We start from the raw sequence: 27,596 nt of genomic DNA on the forward strand, positions 1-27,596 counted from the left end.
AAGCTTGTAGGCTTAATTCAAATATTTGTTATTCTAAATGTGTGTTCACCGCATGCACTATACCATTTCACGAACGCATGCCGCATGCACTATACCACGAACGCATGTAGTTTTATTTGATTAAATCATTGACATTTAGTGCTTCTTTCTAATTTGTTAACGTCATTCTTAAATACATATGTTTGTGGGATTTTGTGTTCTTTTTTAGTCTTCCATATTGATATTTTTTTAGTTAAAGCACCCATTTATTTTAGAGGCTGCTTTGTTTTGTCATTGTTAACACTTCAACATTGTTTTTTGCTTGTTTGCTTTACATACCATAGTTACTTTCTATACTTTGTGCTTGGGGTTTCAGCTTGTCCAGTAGGCAAACATGGCCCCTTTTGTGAATACAACTGTTCTAGCTGACACGTGCGGACGCATGGCACTAATTTGTGACTCTTGCAAACCCGACTATTATGGTAACCAGTGAGAGTCACGTTGTCAGTACTGCGCATTAGGAGGGTGTGCACAGTTTACGTGCACGTGCGACTTACGATGCATGGACGGGTTCTACACAGACACATGCACGAAGTCCTGTTTACATCCGGGCTGTTTTCTTGTGAAAGGCAAAGTGGACAATGTGTCACGTGCAAGACGGGCCTGTACGCAACCAACTGTGATCTCAACTGTAGCGCTCAATGCCTGCCATCTAACAAGGGTATCATCTCCTGCAACAAGATTAATGGAGCGTGTCTCATGGCAGCTTTCGAACCAGGTTTCTGTGGCAACGCCTGAGTAACCCGTTGCCCTGTTAACTGCCTACCTAACGTAAACGATAATTTAGTTCGTTGCGACTTTACTTCCGGAACTTGAACAGAAGGATGCATCGAAAGACGGTTATAGGCATTATATTTGTTTAAAAAGAATTAACAACTAACGGCCATTGATAAAAATTACTTTTCAGCGATTACGAACCATGGTTATTTTCTAAAAATAGTTTTATTTTTCAATTATAACGACATCATCCGTATGAAGTTATTAAATATAATTAATGTCCCTAGGTCAATATCCGCAAATGTTTTTTTTCTCCTTGTCTTTTAGGTACATTAAACACATAAAAGGTGATAAGAACTTCCCTCTTATACCAAGCTGATATTAAAAGTCGCTCTTTCTCATAGCATTACCAAATATTTTTTACCCTTGATTTTAAATTTATTTACATAGCTATTATCAGCTTAGCATATTACATTTGATTCCAAATATGTACATAGTGAAACGAAACTATACTGCATCAGCAGGAAAACAGTGATATTATAGCACGTGGTACTAATGGCAAAAAAAGAACAATGTGACCCATAGACATGGAATAAAATGACACAAAATTCATAACAAGCATAAATTAATAAAATTGGGGACAATAGCTCAACACGGTCTAAGAAACAGCATAAGGGGCTTAAACAAATTTTAAAGAAGTCCAAATCACACAATTTACCGAGAGTAATTCATAAAACATTTGAATAAAAATGAAAAAATTAACATATTAGCATCACAATAAAAATTTGATAGAGATACAATAGAATATATTTCAATTGTGTTATCAGTAAAGTAATCAATGCTGAGATGTGAAAAAAAGCAACGGAACTGTAACATTTTGAGGAAGGATAAAATGAAACTAAAATAAGTATCAACTTCATCTTCTCTCCAAATAAAAAAATCAAGAGAAATAGCAGCATATTGTTAAATATTAAGATAATCGTCATGCATTTCAGACAGTAACTGCAATACTATTCTATACGTTTGTAAAACATAATATCTCTTTCCGAACGAGCGAACACGTGCGATTTATAAACAAATCTATGCATAATTCTTAACAACCTGTATGAATGTTGTTTAACAAATTATTTAGATGTGTTCATGCTTTAATCTTTAAGCTGTGCCAATAAATTTATTGTAATTATCGTAATACTGATTGTAATGTCATGAATGTCACTTCTTTTTTAGCGGTTTCGTCCTCTACGGATTCGAACAATCCCGATAAACATAACGATAACACGCCATTACTTGCGGCAGCAGTGGGAGGTTCAGTTGGTGGATTTGCCGCTGGTGTAGCTATAGTGATTGTTATTATTGTGCTAAGACGCCGGTATCGGGTCACGTGCCCGTGTCAGCGCAGAGAAGAATCCGGTATGTTTATTAAAATTGTGTATTCGTTCATGAACCACTTATTCACACTTTTAAGCTTATGAAAGAGTGTTAACAGGTAATGTACTTTGCATATTTAAACTCAATTATTGTGTATGGGAACAATAATCATTTGTCAAAGATGGTGCATTTAGTGTTATAGTTAACGGTCAAATTAAAATGTCTTAATCAGCATTTTTTATGATTTTTTATTCAAACTACAACAGGGAGACACACTATAACTAAATGAATATTTGTTATTGTTGATAGGTCAGCAGTCTGAAAATATTGACACATACGCACGAATAAACGAGAACGCTCGAAGCCAAGAAGGACGTATGTAACATTTCTCACTGTACCGATTACATAAGAATGAATACAAGAGCAGGTCAACATCATTACATATTTTAAAACTATTCGGATTAACCAATAACAGAAAAACAACAATATTTGTGTATACCATTTATTTAGCCAAATTCACTTCCATTAATGAAATTTTAATATATAAATATCGACATTCAAAAGAAGATCTTGTTTATGTATTTTTGGTAAATAATTCTGAACTAAAACCCGACATTTAACCGCGTTCAATACCCATAATCTTTGTATTGACCTTTTCAAGGCGGCGAAACAATATTTCATCGTCTTTACGATTGAAGCCGTGTTTTAAATGTTGCAATGTATTGTATAAGCTATTGGTCACTTGAATTCAATATAAGACTAACGGGTGAATCTCTCTCCTTATAATGTTTCTGGAGTTTCATACACACTTTGTATAAGCCTGTTTGGAATACTTTAAGAGACTTTCACAATGAACTTAACCCAAACCGCAATACTGTTTTATTGCACATTTTCAAAATACTTTCAGATATGTACGCGGGATTACATGCAAACAGGTAATGCACTGTAATGAAGTAACAATTGATGTCGTCATTATGTCAAACCGCAGATAGGAAATACGATAATTTGTTATTTTTTCCATTCACAGATGCATCTTAATTACATGACAATAACAAAATAAAATGTGGAAAAACATGGAATATTTTGAAGATATTCGATTTTGTTTGTAACAATTATGTTTCTTGATGTTTCATTTTACATGTTTTCGATAGAAACTATGAATACGATGTTGTTGAACCAGGACATTTAGAAACCAACATGACTCAGCTACACCAAGGAGCGTATGTACCATTAGGTAAGAAATCGTTCATGTCTGTTTTATTCCAAATTATTTTGTGTTGTATTGATTTGATAGCTTAATCTGACATGCTCGTAAACATATTGTCTAACACGGATACACTTACTGTGAATAATAAAGATAAAAACAGCGGATAACGTACTGGAAGGTTTGATACATTTATATTGCAGATTCGCGCTTAAGGTATGTAGGATAATATTTTATAGAATTAATATCAAGGTGTATCTACTTACTAAACTATTATGTCAATAAGCATGTAAATTATCGTTGATTCATATTATTGTCAATTAAAAAAGATGTGATCATATGCACTATCAAATAAAATCAGTAATGGATAAACATGTCAATACAATGCAAACTATATGTAAGAAATGTAACATATTGATCAATGCTATCATGAATATGTTCGGCAACATTTCAAACGTGCATATTTTACATACCTGCATGATACAATTTTAAACATTTTAAGTATATACACACGTGATTTAAAGCTTCGTAGAAAACTATGAAATATATATTTTTTTAATAATGTTTGTTAAATAGCACAATTATACCTTAAGATAATACCTCATCAACTGAGATATATATTTATTGCTTTTTATAGGAATCAAGAGATATACAACTCACTCACTACACCCCCAGCCTCAGCCAAACAGTGAACGGAAATCAGTAGATTCTCAGTGTGAATTAAATTGCTTCGTAGTAGAAATGTGTTTGTTCTTTTCACAAATGTGTATATCCCTTAACTCATTTGTATTTCTAAGTTATACACAATTTATTGTGTTGTTTCACTTTCAATCAACCTTTGAATCACAAATACAGTGAGTTTCATTGACAAAGGTAATTAAGAATGACTATGTATTTGCTATAACGGAAAATATGTATGTAAGGATGGAAAATTACGTCAGCAGATCAAAATTTTGATAATTGGTTAAGTTTGAAATAAGTTTAGCGCTTATAGTTCGAGGTTTAAACGAAACCAACTGCAAACAAAGTAGACTGTTTAAGTACTTGTTCAGGTAACGAAGTGCTATTCCTTGTATTGTCATAAAGAGAAATGATCTTGATATCAACTCAGCCTTTTATTAAGGTCAATACCATAGTTTGAAAAGTCAATTTTCAAAATGTAGTTTATAATGCTAGATTTCGTAAAACAGGATTAAATGTTTAAAGCTTTCGTACGATTCGTTGTTTGTGCTCTGCTATATGTTTACACCAATAACCAAAGAAGAATTTAATAAAGCAGACGACTTGTTATTGACAATGATATTCAATTTTTTATTGAAATCAACAATGATTGTATTTCAAATGTCCCGCTGCAATGCAGGAGAGGAATACACAATACCGTCAGTTTCATCGTAACACTGTTGTGTCCCGTTTATGCCCTTCGACGGAAATTGATAAATTTGCATCAAGTTTTTTGGGGAATTGAGCCCAATGGCATAGGCATGAGTCCGCGATTCCGGCTTAATGTCACGTTCGTAAATGCAAGGTTTTGTTCATCCATGTTTGTGTCCGCTCCATATGCTCCATATCTCCAATACATCTGCTTTATGGAAGATATGAAGAGGACATGTGTCAGTCACACCGGCTCAAGGTTACAGTATAAGGTGACTAGTTTAGACATCATTTGGTCATTTCTCCTTTATATCTTCTTTTTTTAATAGAATGGTTTTCATGAGAAGATAATATGACCCAGAAGATGTCCATCAGTGATTAGTCAATCACGCTGACTCACTGTCACGATTTAAGGTCAAAAGAACCTCGGCAGGGTATACTTGTCTCTTGGAATGAATTATTTGTATATGCACGCAGCACATAGTAGCACTTAATACCGGAACATTATTTTTAACGTAACACAAAGCAGCGGAATATTCTTTTCAAAGTAACTTGTTTTACGTACGTTTCAACGTTACACACAACACCGTAATATGCTCTTTCTTTAATTATAGATAACATTCATATTTTTCTTGAACGTCTGTAAGACATCAACAAAAAAAGTCGGTGAAGAAAATAACCAACAATTTATCTTTGATGATTATTTCAAATATACCAAACACGCACTGCAATATACCCTAAACTGGAAAGATTTTGTTTGATAACTTAAGACTTATTTCAGCGTTAAACTTTGATAGCAAAAAAAGCAAAATTGGCATTGCATCAAACATTTCTTCAATGTAGCAAACTATTAAGCTCGAGAAAATGTACTTCCAGTTTTTATCCATAAGCGTTCATAAATCACAGTTATAAACATAAAATGATTAAAACTTAAATAACCGTCTGACTTAAGTCACTCAACGACATTCAGTTAACACGAGCTGAATGACATTTCGGTGATGGGCCCATCCTGGTCATAATTCAATCTTTAACGGTTTTCGGGCATCGTGAAACAATGTTAATGTTGAATCCTACACAGTCTTTGAACATGTCAGACACTCCAAGAATGAATATGACGGTGCCAGACATTGTCATAGAAAGTCGCTGAAAATGCCAGACACTCTTAGAAAGTCTGTAACGGTGCAAGACACCCCCAGATAGTATTTAACGGTGCCAGACAATCTTCTAAAAAGTATATTTATACGCCAGACACTCATTGATAGTCTACGACGATGCAAGACAGTCTCATAAACCGTCTGTGAACATGCCTGCCAGACACTTACAGACAGTCCGAGACGGTGCAGGACAATCTCCTAGACAGTCCGTGACTGTGCCAGACACTCTTAGAAAGTATGTGACCTTGCCAAACACTTCCAGACAGTCTAAGACAGTACCAGACAGTCTCCTAGACAGTTGGTAACTGTGTCAGACACACCCAGAGAGTCTGTTACGGTGGCAGATACACCCAGACAGTCGACTACTGTGCAGATAGTTTCATAGACAGTCTTTGAAGGTGCAAGACACGCTCAGAAGGTCTTCTCGACGGTGCCAGACAGTCTCTTCGACAGTTTTCGACGGTGCCAGACACACTAAGATAGTTTACGACGGTGCCAGACAGTCTCTGAGACAGTCTTTTACGATAACAGATACTCCCAGACAATCTACGACGGTTCCAGACAATCTAATACACAGTCTGTGGCGATGCCAGACACTCCCAAACAGTATAGAACTGTGATATACGGTCTTCTAGACAGTTTGTGACGGTGCCAGACACTCCAGACAATCTCAGAAGGTACCAGACACTCCCCTAGACAGTCTACGACAGTACCGTACAGAAACCTAGACAGCCTGTGATGGAGCGAGAGATAAATTTACAGACATTTTACTACGTAGCCATACAGTCTAATAAACACTCAGTGACGATGCAAGACACTCGCAGACTGTTTACGATGATGTCAGATAGTCTGCTACACAGTTTGCGACGTTGACAGACACTTCCAGTCTACGATGGTACCAAACAGTCCTTTAGATAGTCTGTGACGGTACAAGACAATCACAGTCAGTCTTTGACAGTCCTCTAGACAGTCAGTGACGGTACCAGACACTACCAGATAGTATACTACGGTGCCAGATAATCGCAGAGACAGTGTGTAAGGGCGCCAAGCATTCCAATATCGTCTGTGACTGTGCAAGAAAGTCTACTAGACAGTCTCTGAACATTCCAGATATTCTCAGACAGTCAACGACGGTGCCACTCAGTCTCATAGAAAGTCTGTGAACATCCCAGACACTCCCAGACAGTCAACGATGGTGCAACAGGGTGTCCTTGAAAGTCTGTGATGGTGCTAAACACCCCCAGACTGTGTATGACGTTAAAACACGACGGCGCGAGGAAGTCTCACACACAGCCTTTGACGGTGTCAGACACTCTCAGAGCGTCAACGACGGTGCTCGACAGACTCCTTGACTGTCTGTGACGGTGCCATACACTATCAGACCGTCTCTTATGGCGCCGGAAACTCCCAGACAGTCAACAAAGTTGCCAGACAGTGTCCTAGAGAGTCTTGGATGTTGCCAGTCTGTATCCTAGAAAGTTTGTGACGACGCCAGGAACTCCCAGACAGTCATCGACGATGCCAGACAAGCTACTAGACAGTCGGTGATTTTTCCAGACATTCCCAGACATTCTCTGAGGGTGCCATACACTCCTAGACAGTTTAAGACGTTTTCAAACAGTCTCCTAGACAGTTTGTTACGGTGCCAGACACTGTCAGCCAGTCTACAAGGGTGCCAGACACTCCCAGACAGTCCTCGACGATGCCAGACAGTCTCCAAGATTGTCCGTGATTGTGCAAAACATTCCATATAGTCTACGACGTTACCAGATAGTCTCCTACACAGTCTTTGGCGGCGGCAGACACCCACAGCCAGTCTAGAACAGTGCCGGGCAGTCTTCTAGATAGTTTGTGACAATGTCAGACACTTACAGGCAATATACGACGTTGTCAGACTGATTGGCATTCTATTACGGCGAAAGACACTGCATAACAGTTTGCGACTTTGCAAGACAGTCTGGTAGAAAGTCTATGAGGTGCCAAACAGTCTTCTAAACAGTCTTTGACGGTGCCAAACACTTCAAGATAGTTGAAGACGGTTACGCTCAGTCTCCTAGACAGTTTGTGACGGTGGCAGATAGATTCTTAGACAGCATGTGAACATGCCTTATAAACGTTCCCTAATTTATAAAACCATTATTACAATTGTTATTATATTAAACATATTAAAGATAATATGTTGAGTGTTTTCAGTGACTAACTTTTTGTTCACTGACCAATTGTTTGTAGTGATGTTTTTCTTATGACATTACCAACTTATAAAGGCGCCAGATCTGTGAATACTTTTTTAAAATTTTGTGGAAAGGTTCTTGTTTCGAAGCAGTGAGAATGGCTCTAACGCGTCTTGCCACTTCATACCATGTTTTGTATTACTTTAGAATGTTTGTTAAAACTCCTAAAAATATTTAATGAAATGATAATTTGTGTTCGACCCTATATACCCAGAATGCATTTAATTTGCCGTGATTGGTGGCCCGATGTCTCAGGTTGCGTTTGTAAGATACAAATGTATTTGAAAGGTCAGAGCGACATTTGTGCTGGTTCCTTCTTTTTTAAGGATGTCAACATGTCTCATTTTGGTTCCCAGCATATTTGTGATGTTTCATCATGTGTTTTATTTTTTCGATTACTTGTGTGCAAGGTTCACATGGTAAGCCCTTTTAACAAACTTTTGTCCGTCCTACATCGTCCGTTATATGTTAACTGTTCATCATTAACTGCAATGCAGATTTTCACGAAATATTACACCAATGATATTTGGTTACTCTGTTTCAAAGCTGTTTAAATCATTCCAATCAACTGCAGATGTATGTCACTTACAATTTATGTTTACTTTTTTGAATTCTGAAACTGCACAGATAATTAGTTATATATTTTATTTGAAAACATCGCGGAATGGACTCCTAAGAAGTTTTTTCAAATCATGCCGTAGGGGTTAAAAATAACCAGGCCCCAGGGTATACGTGACTTATAAAGAATTATATTGTAAAAAGCTTGAAAAGATCAGACACAATAATGTGCTGAGGTGTACTTTTTGAGATGTAAAATCGTATGATAGACTGCCTAAAAGATCTTTCAAACCCAGCCCCTGGAGTCTTAAGCGGTCTCTTCACCGTGTTCACACTATTAATGAAGTCTTTCATTGCGACATTCGATTAAAAATCTTATCTAAAAGAACAATTCCAAGAGGTGTTTTATTGGGAACGAGACATGGTATAGTGGTCGAATCATGTCCCAGGGTACGAATCTGGCCATGCCCCATTACGTCAGCGATCTAGAGCCATCTTAGCCATCATGTTTATTTGATTTTCAAGTTAAACATTTATTTAAATGTGAAACAATATATATATATATGAAAGCAATCAAAACTCATCTATGGTAATTGTATCATTGTCTGTCAAAACGTTTTGTGTGATAATAGTGAACAAACTTTCATTGATTGTATGAATGTTCCTGTTTACAAAACAATATTATTATCACTACCTTGAGGCTATGCCTACTTATGTTATGGTTTTAAGTACAGCCATTCCATCGTTAAGGAAGAATTGTATTCCCTAGTGCTGTTTTGCAACTCCATTCCACCATCCTTTGACACGGTATATGCATATACTTGTATAACACACACGAATTACGTTCTTGGGATATATGTTACGATTTTAACGTGTTTTGTCTCTTTTCAAGATATATCATTTGTTATCGTTTTGCAATCACTATGACATTTGTTACTTGTTTAGAGTAAATGGCAATCGTTAGACAAATGCGCAATGTTGCGTTTTTATTAAATATTATTATTGTACATGTACATAACGCCATTTGCAAAGCCAATTTTTTATGTAATTTATTTTGCTGGATTTTGTTTGAAACAGAATTAAAATTCGAATGCTTACACATAATTTGTTATTTGTGCGCTCCAAAATCCTTTTAATCTCAACAACAAAACTAAAGTGACAAAAAGAAGAATTTGGAAAATTGTAATTGTACTGCAGTGGTGTACTCTGTCTATCCCTATTGATTCTTTGGCGATTTATTTCGATAGATGGCGCACGCCTTCAACCAACGTTCATCTGCGCATGCGCTTAACAGTTTTACATTCTAAGGGCTAACTTATTAGTTTAGCGCGTTATGATATATTTTTCCATACATGTAGTCGCTAGAGATATAAAGTTCAATTTTAGCACTTCTTCATAAGTAGGATGCTGCTTTATGACAGTGCTTTATTTACATAACTGAATGCAATTTTAGCTCACCTGCGCACACCGTGCTCATGATGAGCTTTTGTGATCGATTTTTTGTCCGTCGTACGTCGTTAACATTTGCTTGTTAAAACTCTAGAAGTCCCATTAAAGTCCGATGTTCATGAAACATGGTCATACGATTTATCCCAATTATATAATGGCCCAGATTGAAATTGGGTCACTTAAGGTAAAAAAACTAGGTCACCAGGTCAAATTGAAGGAAAATCTTAAACTTTGTGTAATCATATATATATACCAATCTTCATGAAACGTCGTCAGAACATTTGTTTTCATGATATGCCGGAGTTGGAGAATGGTTTTTTAGTCCAATCTTCATTGCATTTGGTCAGAACATTTATTTAGTTTGACTCCGGTGCGTTGAAAAGCATGACTGAACGGGGCGTGGCAGGGCGGGGAAGTGTTCCTTAAATGGATATTGTAAAACCTTGATAACATTCCAGAAGTCTCATTTATATTGCAATCTTCATGTTTATTGGTCAAAACATATGTTCTAATGATATTCGGCGGAGTTTTAAAATGGTTGCAATAAGATGTATCGCGCTGACATCACAAAAGGGGCAGTACCTTAGCGACGGTGAAAACAATGCCCTAGATACGGTCGATTAACTACGCTGATTGAGCTACCTCTGCTTATATTTCGCCAATTGCATTCCTATTTGGAAGTTGAAAGTTAATTAAATGTGTTGTTATTGGTGTTTAAAATGTCTTTTGACTATTATGAAGGGTTAGATTGCACTTCGAACGCCCGATATGACCAGAAAATAAAACTAATTTGACAAAATTAATGTCCACGGACTCAAGATGAGACAGTATATACGCTCCGTGAAAGTCCGTTCAAATTGCATGCTGGATGTTGGGAAAATGACCCGACCAAATGGCCGATGTCCAAGTACGGCAACATTCATAACTTTCTCATTTAGACACCAGATATCAGTTTATTCTGTAATAATGGGAGTATCATTGTAGATGTTGATGTAATTAATATTGTCGTTTTTTTATATTATATTATTATACGTTATATATTCCTACTATGTCAATTTATAATAATGACATGAAGCTGTAAAATAAGTAGGATTCCGGTACACGACTTTCTTAGTTGTGTTATAAAATCAAAGTCAAGCTTTATTTACTTTATACTGATCTCATTTATGGTATTTCTTTTATTTTGGTGCAATATCTGTTTACACTGTTATTTACATACCATTCATTATGGTCCATGATTGGTTTAATAAACCGTTACGTGGCTTACTTACTTATTGTCTATCGCTTTTACTTTCGTTAATAAATCAAATTGAAACAAATAAATAGATCTAATTTATATTTCAATAAATAAAAAATAAAAACGTCAACCTGTAAGTTAGCAGTTACTCAAATGGCATTTCACACCTCCTGCATGTGCGACAGCTGAAAGATGTACACAGTCCTAATGATTGTAAATTGACTTAAATGTCATGCAAGAGAGCTGTACGTATATAGAAAACCAATACTAAAACTGGAGTACTCAGCCCTATTAGATATCACTTCTTGTCCCTGACATGTGTTGTACAAACAAGTTCATTGTTTTGAGTACGAGTGACAAATATCTAACATTTTTAACACACTCATCTATATACATATTTTTGTAAACATTATTTACTCCCGTTGCTGTCAAACGTAATTTCTTGTTTTTATGTCGTTCGTTTATTGCCGTAACATTAAATCTTAATATAGACTGACGTCGTTTTAATTAACCGATACATGCTAAATACGTTACTTGTTTTTTACGTAAATTTTATCATTATTAAATACTTATTTTTTAATAAATTAATCGGGCTAGTATCTTTAAGGTGTACAATTTCTGATAATCTATATTGGACATGACTTTTAATTTGTACAATAAAATTATGTAACATATCTAATTTAAGTAACTGTAATGTAAGTATCTCGGCGTTAATTATTCAACAAAATGACAGAAAGAGAAGACATGTTGACATCATTAATCGTGTTTAATGACACTGACATCTGCCACCCAGTGTGGTTTATGACACCATGTTGTTAGTTAAGTCACATACTCTAGATGAGGTCAATATACGCTCCGTGGTTAAGTCTGGACTATATCTGCTCAAGGCGAGATAATTGGTTTACACGATTTTAAGATTGATGCAAATAATTAAATAAAAAATATTGCATTTAATTTAGTTAAAGGTTTATTTAATGTATCAACGTGTTTGTTTTCCCAGACAAATATCATTATGATTAATTTTAATGTGTTGTATATTTGCAATTGATCTATTTAATGCTTGTTTTCAATCTTATTTTTTTCAGTTAATTAGAACAACTTGTTGGCATGTCGAGAAATAAAATCTTAATAAAATCGTTTAAATATTAACGATCACGCTCTATTTATCAATGCAAACAAAATGGCGGCAGCGCTTTTATTTTCACCGTCGTCAATGGGCACGTAGCCCTAACTGACCTAAGTGCCCGGATGTCGCGATATTATGAATTCGTTGATATATATGGCCACCCATCGGCGGGGCAGTTTTCTTTTAATACCTTAAATGGCTATAGGAAAAGCTTGTTCATACTCTAGAAATATTCTTATCTACAGCAAACTTGGTCAGAAGATTTATACTCATGATATCTGAACCGAGTCGAAAATGGTTCCGATCATTTAAAATGTATGGCCGCCATGTAGCTGAGCAGTTTTACTTGTATGGCTATAGTGAAACATTGTTAACCTTACATAAGTCACATGCGCTGTTCAAACTTAATGCAAAATGGTTATATAAAATTAAAGAAAAACAAGCTTAGTGAAACGTTTCATTATTCTGAACTAAATCTTCTCCATTGCCGTCTTATTTTATTGACATTGCGGCTAACGACAACAGCAGCCACATACATCTCATATGATGAAACTGTTCGGAAAGCTTTGAGTTAAATTGTCCACGTTCACAGGCATTCATCCGTATTAGGAAATGAACAAGAATAGACAATAAAGCTTTTGACATTTAGTAAATGCTGCAAAAGGTTCTAGGCGAAGATTATTTTTAATGTAAAACAAAATACGAATACATATGTATCAATATTCAAATGTAAATAAAACACGTATTAATATTAATCGATATTTAAATGTTGTAAAACAAAATGCGCATTTATATTTTTCAATATTTAAGTGTTGTAAAATAAATAAGCATTACTATTCATCAAGATTCAAATTTTGTAAAACAAAATACCTATTAGTATTTATCACTACTCGAATTATGCAAAACGAACTACGAACTAATAATTATCAATATTCAAATGTTGTTAAACAATATACGCATGAATATTCGACTCGATTATTTACCAAATAGTAAGAGGAATAGTTAGACCTGCACTACACTAGACCTGCAAACTGTGTTTGGTGTTATTGTGTTAGGTCATTGAACCATCCCCATAAACTATGCCCAGAAATTTAGCCGAATTATGTCCTTTTTGTTATTTGAAAAACTGTAAAGGTAAACGGGACGACTTTACGTATCACTGTTTATAATGACGTAGTTAAATCAAATCTTCACACATGTTTTCGGTGAACTTGTGTGAAGTCACTGACCAAAGTCCCATAACTCTTACATACAGTTAAGCAGAATTTTACCTCTTTTTTGTACTAACAATTGTTAAAGGTTAAATGTCACTATATCCATATCACTGTTTTTACTACAGGTACTAAATTGAAACTTAATAGATGTGCTAATGGTTATTGTGTGTGTTTGTGTAGGGGGTGGGGGACGTCATGTGCCAAGTTCCATTACTCTTGCCTTAAATTAGGCTGAATTATGCCCACCTGTCTGTTATTATGCGCACAGTACACTGCATGTGTTTTTCAATGCTTTAAGTAAAGTTCTTCCCATTCTTCCGAACCATAAAGTGCACTGCGGGGACTAGTGTAATGTCCCATATTTACATCACTTATAGCGTGTTGTTGATTACCTGTGGCGCATCCGTGTTGAAAGAAGTGCCTTTTTAGAGTTCCCTTTTACTAATTATAAAGAAGTGATCCATCAATCCCAGATATGCCTTTTGTGGTTATTTCCTATATAATGTATGTGTATGCACAGTTTGTGCACTTCCCTCGAAAACGCATTGACAGATGGAGTTTGGGGGTGCGCGTAAAGTATAGTTGCGTATTGGATGAAATAACACTTCCTCAATTTTGCCGTTGTTTGATTTTTATTTCATGTGAGATGCATCGAAAACAAAACACAGTTGGCTGATCATGCGTCATAATAAAATGTTGTTTTTGTGCGTTTTGAAACTGACACTTTGCTTGTGTGTTAAACATCGTAAAAAATTACTCTATCCTTTTTTTGCTAGTATTCCTTATATTGTTATAGAGAAAACCTGTATTATATATTGTTCTGAAACCAAAAGGTCCAGAGGTATGGTAATTGGCATGTTACATCATATGGTGGCCCTCTTCATATTTGTACAAATCATGATCCTGGGTTGAACATTTGCCTCGCCGTGTGAGTCACATGATTTATACAGTGTTTTAAAGAACACTCACTTTTGAAAGTTCTCAGAGATACAGACAATCTCTGAAACCACAAGGCATAAAGCCTAAATATCACCTATGTGATATCAGGTAGTAGTACTCAACAACGGATGTTCACATCATAACCCTGAAATCAAAACTGGTAACACCCCAGTGGTCTCATGATTTAAACAAAGCTTTTTAGAACAACACGTTTCTAATTTTTTCTTTTCTTAATCTTTAAGGGTCAGAAGTTTAACATTTAGTGTGTTAATTGTTCTCAAGCAAAATTCTTTCAAATTATTTTTTGAAGTCAAAACTGGCCACGCACAAGGGGTCACATGTTTTATGTAGATTCTTATAGTGATAACACATTTAAAATCATATCTGAAACAACAATTGCAAGATGGATAATATGACCATGTGATCAAAGTCGACCCTAGCCTGTGTAAAGTGTGAGTTTAAATGTTTTATTTTCAATAAGCGTTATATGTGAATTTGTGCATTTATTATAGGCAGCCTATATCATCATTTGAACGGATGCAGACTTCGTTAAATAAATTAACACGGATGATCGTTGTTGCTCTGATAAAAATGTACTTGCAGTTGCAGTAATAGCAGAGAGATGGAATTCCAATAAAACATTCAACGGCATAGTTGTTGAAGAAATAACCGTAAAATGGCAAAATGACAATATTCTGCAAACAGCCAATATAAATACAAGTGTCATGAAGTAAATAATAAGCTTAAATAGACGGATAATTCGAAGTAAGACTTGTTTTACTAGTTTTACTTAAGTTGTTTGCATTCATTAATCTAACCTACCCTTCTCTCAAAATATCATTTTTGTGCTAATTATCTTTAAAATATTCATGTATATACTTATAAACAGGTGATATTAACATGTTTTTATTATGATTCCTTTGCCGCAAGTGTCAATAAGATACGTTAACAAATAGACGGTCATAAAATACACTTCACTTCATTTCTCATAGTGAGTCTAATGTGCTAAATTGTCATGTTTGACTGTGCTGCGTAGTAAAATTGTTTGTTGGATTCTGATGTGAAGCTTGGTAATTCCGTCTTCAAGACTCTACCAGTTTAACCATACCACGAGCTCATGGTCAAAGGTCTAACCCTGTTAGAACATGTAGAAAGTGTTTTCTGGCATCCATACGCTGGAGCTATAGGCAATGTGGTATATTTCCTTCACTTCCTTCTTCACTCATCACATTCATTATTGTCCATTTTAAAGCCATGCTCTCAATAAATATGTATGTATTGCATTGTGAAGTAGGAATGAAAATACCAAGCTTTGTTCGCGATATATCATGATCAGCTGCCAGCAGTGGTAAATCCGAACTGACGATCCCCCGCTCCAAAAACAAACACATAAACCGTCTGTACCACCGTCCTACATCTCACCACAAAAGACGAAGGCGTTCGTGCAGTGTCCAGACGGAGTGTGGCAGGCAGAGACAATACCAACAGTCCTAAACTGTACAAACTAAAGAGCTAAGAAGGAAGTAAGCATCCACGCTGCACACATCACCAGCAGTCAGTGATAGTATTCCTAACATATGTTTTAACAGTCCTGGAAGCAGCCAAAAATCAACAAACTACCTAACTTAATAGCAGCACCACAAAACATCAAGTGCTTTTGAAGTGTACCCCAGTGGATTCCCTTCCATTGCAAGAAACGTGTAAATTACAAGGCCGACAGAATGACAAGGCTGGAAGCGGAGGGATAACAGCGTCAGTGTAGAAGAAAGGTTACTAGAACATGAGACCATATTTCCACTGCATACAAATTTAAATTGATTATACAAGAAATTGCACCTCGTGAAGTCTACAAAGTCATCCCGCAAAGAAGCCGAAAAAACGGCTTAACCCACACTTCAGGTACGAACGAACCGTCAACGCCTGAGATAAAATATATGGGCGGAACATGTGAATCCGCAGAGGAAGCTGTACAGAAAACTATTCGTTTAATCTTTTCTTCTATACTGCAGACCTAATTGAAACGGCGGTAAAACAGTTGTTTTAGAAAACTACTGTAACTGTTTTTATTTATTATATTGTTTTAAAATATAATGTTCGAACAAAATCTTTAGCGCTATAAAAACATTACATCAATTCTTAAAGAAGCCTGTGAATTTGTTTTACAAAAGTGGTCACAATGATATGAAATCGTCGTCTTTACTTCAATGAATGTTAATGAGCTCGGGGGCACAATAAGACAAGGTTTCAAAGTTCCTAATTTCTATACCTATAGACTAGGCGACATGAAAACTGTGCACCGTACCGCACAGTAGTTGTATTTGCCAAATATCGAGATTATAGTTTAGAACAATGTATAAACGCGAGCGCAAAGTATTAGACGTTTTTGCAAGCCATTAATATCGAATTGGAACATTAGCGAAAGGAGAAATGTTTTTATTGTATTTATTATTTGCTGAAAAACACGCGTATTTTTGTGCTTTAAGCTCCGGAACTTATTACTGTTTGAAAGTGTAAGTGTATATGTATGCGTATGGCAGATTTAACATGCAGGTACTATTACCCCTACTACTACTACAAATGACAGTGCTACATCTACTTCTTCTACTACAACGGCTACTACTACTACTTCTACTTCTACTACTACTACTACTACTACTACTACTACGACTACTAATACTACTAATACTACAGTAACAACCACTACTTCTACTGCTGCTACTGCTTCTATCTACTTATTCTACTACTACCGATAATAAAACTACTACTACTACTACTGCTACTACTATTACTACTACTACTACTACTACTACTACTACTACTACTACTACTACTTCTACTACTACTACTACTACTACTACTATTACTACTACTACTACTACTACTACTACTACTACTACTACTACTACTACTACTACTACTACTACTATAACTACTACTACTACTTCTGCTACTACTACAACTACTACTACTTCTACTACTACTACTACTACTACTACTACTACTTCTACTACTACTACTACTACTACTACTACTACTACTACTACAACAACAACTACTATTACTACTACTACTACTACTACTACTACTACTACTACTACTACTACTTCTACTACCACTTCAACTACTACTGCAACTTCTTATGCTACAATAATAATACTGTAATGCCGGTCCGTCTGGTGGCCGTCAGACGGTGCCAACATCACAAATTTTCTACTGAATAAAGAAAATAAAGACTGCATAAATTAAAATATCGCTTTTTATTAACACAAAAGTCACTTTTCAAGTTTCATATTATTTCTGTTTCTGATGTTATTCGTTTCTTAGCCTAAAAAAAAAATCAAGTCATCTAACCTCGTTATCCATGACCCTTTCCAATGAGTGCCAACACGCAACTGAAAGTAAACGACAGTTTTGCCCTATTTATACTCGTAGTAAAGTGACGTCATACTCATGTTTCAATGAATGACGTCACATCACTAAAAAAAATCTTCAATGAATGACATATGATTTAGCACAATTTCAATGAATGGCGTCATATAATAGTAAACATTCAAGATGGCGGAAAAGAGAAAATACCGCGAAATACTTGCGAGTTAAATGTAATTTATGAAAAAGGTAATCATTATAATATGATGAATTAATAAATAATATGCAAAGAACTTATCAATATATCATTATATTGATTATACTAGTATAACATTTAATAATTATAGAATAAACAATGATTTACTTATGACATTGACAATCGTAATATGTGTACATCGTACCTGACTATTTAAAGGTAATAATAGCCATTGACATAGGTCATAGCATTGCCCCCTCCTATAGGAATTGGTCCCCAATTAGAAAATTGAAAGTACTATTTGTATGGTAGTATGTAACCTTTAATTTTCTATCTAGAGTTAATTACTCTACTTTTACTTCCGTATGCGGCATATCCGTTTTACAAATTTGAAAAAAATGGCGACTGCATTTTCAGATGAAACTTATCCATTGAAATCCGGCTATTTGAAGAATGATTTGCTCATCAATTATCATCAAAAAGAAATAGTAAGTACACAATCTATTATCTGCAATGCTTTTTGTTTGTAATATAACCAATAATCAACACATTTCTATGTTCGAAATTTCTTTATCGTAAGTTCATAACAAAAACACAACACACATTCACAAACATCATTCGTTCACAATTATCCAATATAACGAAAGGTAATTCATTCATAGCTTTTCTACAACGAAGTTTATCTTATGTAAGCAATTATTTCATAAAAATTATAATGAACAGATGCCTAACATGTGAAAATCATCACAAGTCACGTGACAATGAAGACAAATACCAAACATTTTTAAGAAATACCGTGACAGATGAATTATAACCATTTGGATTATAAATATTCTTCAACATTAACTTAGAAAAAAAGAACAACAAGGCAACATAAACTGTCCTTTAACTTAATTCAATTTCATTTTCAATCTCAACTGATCACAATTTCAAATAAGATCTTTTTTCATCACACATCTTTACAAGGGCATTCAATCCATAAAATTTTGCCTCTAGGCTTATGCAAGCCAATTCACGCCTGGTGTTGGGAAGAACGTCCAAAGAGATGTGGCATTTCTGCTGTTGATATCTGAGATGGTTCAGGATAATGTCAAAGTAAGTTGGATCTCGATCAATAAGGTTAGAGTACTTGATGTTGGTGTTTTCAATGGTGGATTTTGTGGTAATAAATACTTTTCCTCCAACATTTATTTCAATCAATTCAATTTTCTCTGGGTAGATTTCTTTAATTTGTTGCGTAGTGGATTTTGGGTGATCCTTTTCTGGTTCCAGGACTGAAACGTTTGGTTCTTTCACGATGGAAGAATTTGAGGAATCTGAGGAGGAAGAACTTTTTTCCGATGAATTAAGAGACCGGCTCTTCTTGGCCCGCTTCCAGTTGTCCTCATTTGCTTGAAGTTCTGGCAGGCGTTTTCCCGAAAATACAGGAGCTGGTTGAGTTGCGATTCGCCGCGTGGCGTCATGATCCTCTGACCTCTTATCAGTGAAGGGACCTTAAGCTTAAAGTCGCTTAGGACTTTCTCCGCCTCCGCTCCACGTGCGCCCGTCATCTGTACAAACCTAATATAGTCCTCTTTTTGATTATGGCACGGACCACTGCCAGGCGTGTTTCGGTGGAAGACCTTACAACACCGAACACATTTCCACGAGATCCCGGAATGCTGCTCCACCACATGGTTGCAACATTTCATTTGTGTTGGGAACCTGATATCCCCACAAACAAGGCAGGTATAACGTTTCTGTAAAAAAAATATATATTAAAAATGAGATTAATTTATATTGAAGATTAATTGTCTGATTAATAATTTCCTTCAAAATACATTTTCAACTTGTCATGGTGAATAACTTTAGGTTTTTGTTGTTTTGTTATTTGAATGCGATATAAAACATCATTTACTTTTCCAACGACCAAATATGGTCCAGTCCTTGTGTCAGTTTTCCACTAAGACCAACTCTACGTTGTTGGTTAAAAAACCAACTTTTATCACCAATTGTGTATGTTTGTAAGTTAACTTTCAAATCGTAATTCTTTTCCATTACATCACTTGAAAGTTTGAGTTTACTTCTTGCACAATTATGCACATCATAGAGCCTTTCCTTTAAAATTGTTTATGTACTCATTGCCATTTTCATTTAGTCTATTTTCAGAACCTGAAGGATGACCAAAAACAAGATCAATGGGCAATCTCATGTCGTCACCGAACATCATTTTATATGGGGTGTGACCAGTAGCAGAGTGAACAGATGACCAGTATGCCATCAAGCAGAAAGGTACATATTGATCCCAATCATCACGAAATTGTGATACAAACGAAGTCAACATGCTATTAATCGTTCTGTTTGTTATTTCTGTACCACCATTTGATTGTGGTCTATATGGTGTAGTTCTGGTTTTCTTAATACCAAAGAGATTACACAATTCTTTAAATAAATTGGACTCGAACTGAACACCTTGATCGGTATGAATTGATAATGGCATACCAATAGTTTGTAAGACCTTTCTATCAAAGCATTTGCTACAGTAACAGTTTCTATATTTGGTAATGGAACACATTCTGTCCATTTTGTAAACTGGTCAACGACAACCATCAAATATTTATTTTCTTTTTTCGTAATTGCAACAGGACCAACAAAATCTATGGAAATTCTTTCCCATCTGGCATCACAATTGAACTGTTTTATTGGGGCTTTATTTTTCATTTGAGGAGACTTCCTACTTGCACAAATTGTACATTTCTTACACCACGTTTCAACATCTCTACGCAATCCTATCCAGAAAAACCTCTTTTTGATATTTTGTAAAGTTTTCTTGACACCTAAATGTCCTGCAGTAACACTTTCATGTTACTGATATAAAATGGATTCCTTGAGACTATTAGGAATAACTATTTGCAAATCAAACAAACTACTATCCTCGTGTTCCCATTTTCTGTACAACACCTCATTTTCTAAGAACAATGAATCCCATCTGGACCACAAATACTTAACATCAGGGCATTTATCACTAACATCATTCCAATCTGGTTTAATACCACTTTCTACCCAGTCTCTTACTACACAGAGTATAGAGTCTTCCTTTTGTAGCCTTGTCAAATCATTTAGATCTAAATTCTTTAAGTCAATAGAATTTAATTTGTCATTGACTGAATCCTCTGGATTTGATTCAGTATGACGACTAGTTTCATTTGCAATACAATTACTTCTATTTTCTACTGGGGTGACATTTACACTACACACTTTTGAATCGGTTTTCTTGCAATATTTGTTATCAATACACTCTGGTGATTTAATCAGCTGTAAATTTGATAAATCCTGCATTGCAACAACACTGCATGAATTTTGTTAATACTTGTCAGGGGGTCCCACTCTCTTTTGTATCTTAACCTGTTCTAAGCCTGACTTTGGTGTAACTATGGAGTGTATTTCTGACCCAAAACTGGACTCTTCATCACCAGAACTTGGTTCCATAACATTCCTTACAAACAAAGCACAAATACAAACAACCAGTATAACCAACGGATCCCTCAAAATGAGCAAACACAATATTACCAATATGAGTGGCAACAATTTTGTCTCACTAAAAGACTTAACGCTATGCAAAACGACCTCGTTAGTCTTTGAATCTGTAGAACTCTTAGTCACATTTAAATTTGTCACATTTAGGTTTAAATTTGTCACATGTGGGTATACATGTGTGCTAATTCTAGCACAAGTCTTGTTTTGTTCCATAAACCTTGATTCAATTCTCTCACAGTACAAACAATTCCTCTCATAACAAGGTCTACGACTTAGTGCATCACAATTCGAGTGCAATTTCCCTGGACGGTAAACAATTTTGTAATTGTCATTTGAAAGAACATTTAACCAGCTTCATAGCTGTCCATCTAAGTCCTTGAAATTAATTAACCATTTCAGAATTGCATGGTCTGTTCTGACCGTAAATTCCTGACCATACAAATTAATGATGCCAGTCTTTAATGGCAAGAACAACACCATTTAATAATTTTCTGGTAACACAATAACTTCTTTCTTGTTTTGAAAAACATTTAGAGTAATACGCAATTACTTTTCCTTGTCCATGTATCTGAGAAAAATCTGTCCCAGTCCCAACATTTGATGAGTCTACATCAATGACAAACTTGTCTGTTTGTGTAGGGTATGCCAAGATAGGATTGTTCATCGAGGCATCTTTTAACTTGTCAAAAGCAACTTGACAATTTTCCGACCAACTAAATTTTACACCTTCCTCAGAAAGTTCATGTAATGGCTTTGCAATTGTTGAGAAATTGTGAATATATTTCCTATAGAAAGACACCAAGCCTATGAAACTTTTGACCTCCTTTACGGATCTTGGTGTAGGCCAATCTTTAACAGTTTGAACCTTTTTTGGACATGTAGAAATCCCTTTCTCACTAATCACATGACCAAGGAAAGTAACTTCTCTTTGAAACAATTTACATTTCTTAGGATGTAATTTTAGATTTGCCTTCCTCAACCTGATAAATGCATTTTCCAAATTAACGACTGCCTCATCAAAAGTACGTGCCATCACAATGATGTCATCTAAATACAACACAAAAGTCTTCCAAATCAAATCTGAAAATGTCATTTGCATTAACCTGGAAAAGACAGCTGGGGAATTACAAAGCCCGAATGCAAGCTTACAAAACTTCCATTGTTTTCCACCTTGCAAACTAAACGCAGTGATAGGTCTACTCTCTATGTCAATAGAAATTTGCCAAAAGCCTTGTCTCAGGTCTTAACAACTAAACCATTTTGAACCTTCTAAAGCATCAAGATTGTCTTCAATTCTAGGTAACGGTTGATTTTCTTTAATTGTTACATCATTGAGTTTCCTAAAATCACAGCAAAATCTAAGTGAACCGTCTGCTTTTGTCACAATTTGAATGGGAGATAACCATGTAGAACAAGCTGGTTAAATAATGCTATCAGCAGCCATCTTCTCAATTTCATGTTGCGCTGCTTCTCGTTTTGCTAAGGGAATTCTATAGGGATAGGTCTTAATTGGTTTACTATTACCCACATCAATTTTATGAGTAACCAAATCAGTATTTTCTATGTCCCTATCGTTCTTTGAGAAGACATCTTGATGTTTTGTTAACAATTGTCTTAACTTTTCTGATCCTTATTTAAATTTTGTGAAGACCTATCGTACAACTCTTGCAAATGTTCTGGCACACAACACTACTCTCACTAAAACTTGAATCACTACATTGACTTTCAACTACAGTAACTGGTTCATAAACTGCCGTTACAGTGTTTTCATAAATTTTCTGGGGTTCTTTCCCAAAGTTAGCAATTCGAATAGGAATATTTCCAACCTTTGGATCAACTAAGACACGAGCTATCATTAACCCACTATTCTCAGCAAATTTCTGAAAGACTTCCAACATCCCAACGCTATTTCTATCTATCTTATCCAATGGTTTCCCAAAGACGATTGTTTCACTCTCTGGCGGAACTACTACAGTTTCAGAAACAGCAATACGACAACAATTTGCCTCAACTTGGTTACTATTCCAAATACAAGGTATTACTTCACCATGCAAAACAATGTAACCTTTACTGAACATCAAATCACATTTATTTTTAGTCAAGAAATCTTAACCCAAGATTCCATCTTGTTTAATATCGGCAATAAGAAATGTGTGTTTAACCTTTTGGTTAGCAATGCAAATTTCAACTTCAGTTTTGCCTAACAATGGAGTGGACTCTCCTGTTACAGTTATCAAAGAAGTAGCAACTGGTTCTAATTTAGGTTTAATAAAGTATGGTAAATTCTCAATTGTCTGTTTACTAAGAATGCTAACATTAGCACCACTATCTACCAACATGGCTATACAATTGTCAACTAATTTTGTACTTAGAAAGTAGCCATGTTCAGATCCCAAGTTATTTTATGCAATTTGGGATCGTTTTGTTTTACTGTCGAACTGTGATCCCGCCAATTCGACCACTTTTGGTTTCCCTGAAAACTTTTATTCGGGGTTCTGTTATTGTTCCTAAACTGATTGTGAGGTCTACTGTCTCTAAAATTTCCATATTTCCTATTCCTATCATGCATTGATTTGGGTCCCCATGAACTTTTGTCAGTATGCTTGTTATTGTTAAGTGCATGCCATAGGGGTGAGGATTGTGTTATTTCTTTCCTGGTATGATCAGAATTTTGACTTGTCTGTACATTCAAGACTTGTCTGTTTCTTTGTCGGTCAGCTAATCTATGAGCCTCTATTTTAACAGCAATTTGTTCAGCCTCAAAAATGTTTTTAGGACTAATTTCTCTTAGCCTAAGTCTGATATCTGTATTATCTTAAGCGTCGATAAAACTGTCAAGTGCTAACGCTTCAATGACTTCGATGTTTGCAGTTGGATAAGCTTGTATTGTCATTTGTCTAATTGATTGAGCTAATTCAGGAATCGTTTCGTTCCTGTTCCTAACCCTTGATTTTAACTGGGTGCGAAACACTTCAGATTTGTGTTCATTGCCAAAACGTTCTTTTAACTTTCCAACTATACTCTGATAATCTCGCCTTTCCAATTCAGTCATTTCACAAAGCAGTGACCTTGCATTGCCTGTTAAGACAGTAGCCAAATACAAAGATTTTTCTGTGTATGACCATCTGTTAATGTCACTTGTCAATTCGAACTGAGTCAAGAAATCTTGTAAATCGTCATCACCACTGTAGTTTTGAGGTTTTAATTTCAAATGACTGGTGATATTGTTGTTGACAGATGGCATGACAGCATTGTGTGCTGGGACCATGTTATATGAGATAAACTGAGAAGAAACATTATTGCTCATGTTGTGATTATTAAGTGGATCTCTCCGAATAAGTGGATCAGACTGTGTGTGTCTAACATCAGAATTGCATGCAATTCTTGCAAAATTAAATGAGGTCTCTCTGTCAGGTTGTTCAATTTCTTGAATTCTTGATTACAAATTTAGAAGTTTTGAATCCATATTTTCAATGCGACCACACAAAGTATCTAAAATTGTCAATTTCGATAAAATTTCATCATTTATCGAACTATCCAAAATTTGTCTATCATTCTGACTAACTCCTGCTGTAGCAATTTCATGAAGAGTTGTATAACCATCTGCCTGATACGTGTTTACATTACTATCAACACTCCTATCGACACTTATCTCACACAATTTAGGACTATGAACTACTCTATGTAATCTCGTTTCGATCTTATAATATAAATTTTTAAAAGGAAAAACAAACTAACTAATTTGTTTAATCTTTCGAGCAAAACGTGCTATATGTATGCAATATATCTATAAGTTCTGTATCTAATTTCAGAGCGATTCAATGATGCGTGACGGGAACGATCCAACCAAGCATGACCGGACACAATAGCAGAAGATTTTGATTTTCATTGTCATAATAAATAAACAACAAACTGCTTTGTGTTCATTTCTATATGGAGATTCTATACTGTTCAGTATTCTGTAGCACAACAGCTTGTTAAAAAAATTAAACATTGTCACAATTTCAACATTTTATCAAGTTTACAACTTATTTATCGTGGGTCAGTTATCTATAAACTTAATTCTAATACTCTGACACCAATGTTATGTCCGTCTGGTGGCCGTCAGACGGTGCCAACACCACAAATTTTCTACTGAATAAAGAAAATAAAGACTGCATAAATTAAAATATCGCTTTTTATTAGCACAAAAGTCATTTCTCAAGTTTCATATTATTTCTTTTTCTGATGTTATTCGTTTCTTCGCCTAAAAGAAAAAATCAAGTCATCTAACCTCGTTATCCATGACCCTTTCCAATGAGTGCCAAAACGCAACTGAAACCAAACGACAGTTTGGCCCTATTTATACTCGTAGTAAAGTGACGTCATACTCATGTTTCAATGAATGACGTCACATGACTAAGCACATCTTCAATGAATGACATATGATTTAGCACAATTTCAATGAATGACGTAATATAATAGTAAACATTCAAGATGGCGGAAAAGAGAAAATACCGCGAAATACTTGCGAGTTAAATGTAATTTATGACAAAGGTAATCATTATAATATGATGAATTAATAAATAATATGCAAAGAACTTATCAATATATCATAATATTGATTATACTAGTATTACATTTAATAATTATAGAATAAACAATGATTTACTCATGACATTGACAATCGTACTATGTGTACATCGTACCTGACTATTTAAAGGTAATACTAGGCATTGGCATAGGTCATAGCAATACATATCCTACTTGTACTCCTATTGACTGTTTTTCATTAAAAATACAACTACTTTCTCAATGATGCCAAATAATGAATATTTTAGATTATAACCAGAGGTTTTAACTGCTTTACATACGGTAATGTGGAAGCCAGTTCTAATACTCGTAGTTTCTAAGCTGTCGGCGCTTGTCGTACCCTCTCAAGCAAGTAAGTATGGTTACTTTGTTATCATTATCAACTAAGCATTATTTTTAAAATCGCAAACTCATGTTCCCTTAAGTATCGACATTATCACCTTCCTCTCGTCGAATGTTATTATTCGTATGATAATTGTCATCAAGTGTTTCTCATCTTTATTAGTTGTCACCGTGCTAGTCTATTATAATCATAATCAAAATCATCATGCATGATTCTCATTTTTATTGTATAATTAGAGTGTATTTATCTAAGCACAAAACACAAGTGATGTCATCGCCAATCATTGTACTATTGCACAAAATTTTTGCTTAACGTATTCATTTACCTTTATAATGAGCATCATCTTCTTCAACATCATTTATAACATTTGATAAATGCATTATATTTGCTAAAATGCTTTATGTTATATTATGTTGTCTTTTCGTTTAAATACCAACACTTAAATTATTTATATATTTATTATATATCAACCGATAACTTCGCTCCAATCTGTAAAATCTGAATGCTGTCTCACACTTTAAAATGAGCCTCGCTATAGGTAAACGGAGCTTAATGTATATGCATATTCAGTAAGTCCGCACAGGCTTATCGCGGACGACAATTTCCGCACTTCTATTTTTTGTTGAAAGAAAGTCTGTTCTTAGCAAAAATTCAATTTAGGCGGAAAGTGTCGACCCAGATTTGACTTTGCGCACTGAATTAGCTTATTTGGGGGACACTTTATGCACATGCATTAAGCTCCGTTTTCCCAGAACGCTGCTGAAATCAAATCAATTGAATCTATGAGCATCATAAATATGTTTTTGACAAAATAAATGGGTGTCAGTTTATATATATATATATATTTTGCAATTACTTAAGCTTATTTTAAATTTCAGTTAAGTTTACAAACGGCAATTATTTAAACGCTATTTGTTGATTTTAAATTACATTCACGACTTGAATTGTGTATAACTCAATTTATCGAACAGCAATGCCATTTATCTTACGTAATCT

General features: G+C 35.1%; 1 protein-coding gene and 2 long non-coding RNA genes across 3 annotated transcripts in view; all 3 read left to right on the plus strand.

Annotated features, from left to right (window-relative positions):
- Positions 1-3,358, plus strand: part of LOC127867087 (uncharacterized) — an 81,164-nt gene extending 77,806 nt beyond the window's left edge. The window contains exons 2-3 of the long non-coding RNA XR_008043257.1: positions 3,032-3,059; positions 3,276-3,358. This is a non-coding gene — a long non-coding RNA (uncharacterized LOC127867087). The remainder of the gene's footprint in view (positions 1-3,031; positions 3,060-3,275) is intronic.
- LOC127869742 (multiple epidermal growth factor-like domains protein 6) overlaps positions 1-27,596 on the plus strand; it is a 166,997-nt gene that overhangs the window by 108,095 nt on the left and 31,306 nt on the right. The gene's annotated exons all lie outside the window — the stretch shown is intronic.
- LOC127867086 (uncharacterized) lies at positions 20,289-25,603 on the plus strand. The gene is made up of 2 exons (XR_008043256.1): positions 20,289-20,440; positions 25,498-25,603. It is a non-coding gene; the product is annotated as an uncharacterized LOC127867086 (long non-coding RNA).

This window comes from Dreissena polymorpha, chromosome 2, assembly GCF_020536995.1.
Source record: "Dreissena polymorpha isolate Duluth1 chromosome 2, UMN_Dpol_1.0, whole genome shotgun sequence".
Taxonomy (NCBI): Eukaryota; Metazoa; Mollusca; class Bivalvia; order Myida; family Dreissenidae; genus Dreissena; species Dreissena polymorpha.